This window comes from Schistocerca piceifrons, chromosome 3, assembly GCF_021461385.2.
Source record: "Schistocerca piceifrons isolate TAMUIC-IGC-003096 chromosome 3, iqSchPice1.1, whole genome shotgun sequence".
Lineage (NCBI taxonomy): Eukaryota > Metazoa > Arthropoda > Insecta > Orthoptera > Acrididae > Schistocerca > Schistocerca piceifrons.
Genome location: NC_060140.1, coordinates 194529850 through 194533414, shown reverse-complemented (window position 1 = coordinate 194533414; position 3565 = coordinate 194529850).

The following is a 3565-nucleotide window of genomic DNA, read 5'->3' as shown; positions in this document are numbered from 1 at the left end:
TTCTTTTGTTAATCATTAAGAATTTTAGCTTCCCTCACTTTAGAATCTACTACACTTACAAAATCCTAATCTTCAGTCTCATCAAAATTTGTATCATCATAAAACATCTGCTACTCACCTGGGTACTCAGTGTTTTGCAGATAGTTACAACTTTTCCCACAGTTTAAAATACAGAAATTAGTTTTCACATAAGTATTACTTTTAGGTTCCAAAATAAACAATTCTGCAGCACTCCATCCAAAACAAGCCTCAACTTTCACTCTCCAATCCATACCGAGAATTATATTTTCTTCCAAACTGGGGATCACTAACCATCCATGTTCAAATTCTTGTCTTCTATAATAAAATTTAAAAGTATGTGAGATTTTACCAATTTGCTTTGCTTACCTGTAGCTCCTTTTATCTTTACACCTACAATGGGTATTTCCACAAAATTCTTACAATACTTGATCTTGTTTCTAAATTGTTCGGATATACCACAAATTAGGCTATCTGTATCAGACAGTTGCCTTCCCCCTGAGCAAACTTAATTTTAATGTAAGGACACCCAAAATATCAATCATCCTCTCTGTTGTCAGATCCTTCATGCAAAAGACCATTTTCAGTTTCATAAAATTCTCCATCGATGGTGTCTTCATAAGGTTTTATCAACTTTACAAGCATCATAACATTACTTTGATTACTCATATTGTCAGGTAAAAATTTGAACACAGTGAATAGATTACATGGCACAACTAACATCACTTGTTGTCAAAATTGCACTTCCTGCTTAGATCCTCTTTCACTTCATTCCACCAATTGGGATACAAATTCTGCCTAACCACAGCCAAATTATTACAAAATGCGCCTTTACCTAAGTTATCATCAATCTGGCCCTAAACAAACTACAAAAAGTTTTCACCTTTAGTCTCCAGGCTCCCAGATACCTCATCACCACTGTTTGGATTATTACTCTCCATGACATTAATGAACACTTGTTTTAACTGGACTGGTATCCCATGACTCTCACTTACAACATCACGTACATCTCTTACCTTACCTGTATTGTCAACATAACTTACAAATAGCTCTGAAACTTCATTATTCTTAAGCTCCACAAATACCTGATACTCATCATCATCATATTCCTGCAAAATTGTTTCATCAACAACATCACTGACAATACAAGTCTCATCTCCATCAAAGTAATTTGTATCCTAGTGCACTCAATCTGCCCACTTAGTAGTTTTGGGCTATGGAGTGACAGAATTTGAACAGATAAAGGTCATCATAGAAGGAGAGGTTGCAGTCAGGTATTGTTAATTTGATTGTCAGCCCATTTGGGGAGTTCCATCAGCTAGGCTCACACAGGGACAGTATGTGGGCAGGGGTTCTGTCTAGGGATGGAGAAACTTTTCAATAATTGCATGGATGGAAGAAACAGGGATCCATAGTGGCTGATAAAAACCACATAAAAATTTGTTGAAAAAATATTTATAAATGACAAAATGAATAAGGTATGAGGAGAAAAGGTGAGGTCTGATGGAGTAGAGCCAATAGTGAAAGAGGAAAACAAACTGAAATCATCATGAAAACACAGTGAGATCAAAAAGAAAAACAGCTGAAGAAGCCATAATAACGGGTGGCTATGTGTGAAGAAAGTGGGCAGTAGGTGTAACTGGATTATGTGGGTCAGTCTGTGCATGATGGAATGAGGGATGAGAGAAATAGGAATGGGAGTGGTTAGTCATGGGTAGGGCTGTTGACAGCCTGGACTGAACCCAGAGCAGAATATGTAATTGGGGCCAATCTACAAGTAAAGCAATCCAATATTATTGCTACACTCCTGGAAATGGAAAAAAGAACACATTGACACCGGTGTGTCAGACCCACCATACTTGCTCCGGACACTGCGAGAGGGCTGTACAAGCAATGATCACACGCACGGCACAGCGGACACACCAGGAGCTGCGGTGTTGGCCGTCGAATGGCGCTAGCTGCGCAGCATTTGTGCACCGCCGCCGTCAGTGTCAGCCAGTTTGCCATGGCATACGGAGCTCCATCGCAGTCTTTAACACTGGTAGCATGCCGCGACAGCGTGGACGTGAACTGTATGTGCAGTTGACGGACTTTGAGCGAGGGCGTATAGTGGGCATGCGGGAGGCCGGGTGGACGTACCTCCGAATTGCTCAGCACGTGGGGCGTGAGGTCTCCACAGTACATCGATGTTGTAGCCAGTGGTCGGCGGAAGGTGCACGTGCCCGTCGACCTGGGACCGGACCGCAGCGACGCACGGATGCACGCCAAGACCGTAGGATCCTACGCAGTGCCGTAGGGGACCGCACCGCCACTTCCCAGCAAATTAGGGACACTGTTGCTCCTGGGGTATCGGCGAGGACCATTCACAACCGTCTCCATGAAGCTGGGCTACGGTCCCGCACACCGTTAGGCCATCTTCCGCTCACGCCCCAACATCGTGCAGCCCGCCTCCAGTGGTGTCGCGACAGGCGTGAATGGAGGGACGAATGGAGACGTGTCGTCTTCAGTGATGAGAGTCGCTTCTGCCTTGGTGCCAATGATGGTCGTATGCGTGTTTGGCGCCGTGCAGGTGAGCGCCACAATCAGGACTGCATACGACCGAGGCACACATGGCCAACACCCAGCATCATGGTGTGAGGAGCGATCTCCTACACTGGCCGTACACCACTGGTGATCGTCGAGGGGACATTGAATAGTGCACGGTACATCCAAACCGTCATCGAACCCATCGTTCTACCATTCCTAGACCGGCAAGGGAACTTGCTGTTCCAACAGGACAATGCACGTCCGCATGTATCCCGTGCCACCCTACATGCTCTAGAAGGTGTAAGTCAACTACCCTGGCCAGCAAGATCTCCGGATCTGTCCCCCATTGAGCATGTTTGGGACTGGATGAAGCGTCGTCTCACGTGGTCTGCACGTCCAGCACGAACGCTGGTCCAACTGAGGCGCCAGGTGGAAATGGCATGGCAAGCCGTTCCACAGGACTACATCCAGCATCTCTACGAACGTCTCCATGGGAGAATAGCAGCCTGCATTGCTGCGAAAGGTGGATATACACTGTACTAGTGCCGACATTGTGCATGCTCTGTTGCCTGTGTCTATGTGCCTATGGGTCTGTCAGTGTGATCATGTGATGTATCTGACCCCAGGAATGTGTCAATAAAGTTTCCCTTCCTGGGACAATGAATTCACGGTGTTCTTATTTCAATTTCCAGGAGTGTATTTTAAACGAGATTTCATGTTTTTGAAAGTATCAGAGTTAGGTGAACATTGGAGCACATGGAAAATTCTTATCAGACTGAAATACAGAATAAATGTAATTTCTTATTAAGCCTTAAACATACACAGTCCCATCACATTAATGTGACCACCACATATGTTCAGACCGAGCGAGGTGGCGCAGTGGTTAGCACACTGGACTCGCATTCGGGAGGACGAGGGTTCAATCCCGCGTCCGGCCATCCTGATTTAGGTTTTCCGTGATTTCCCTAAATCGCTCCAGGCAAATGCTGGGATGGTTCCTCTGAAAGGGCACGGCCGACTT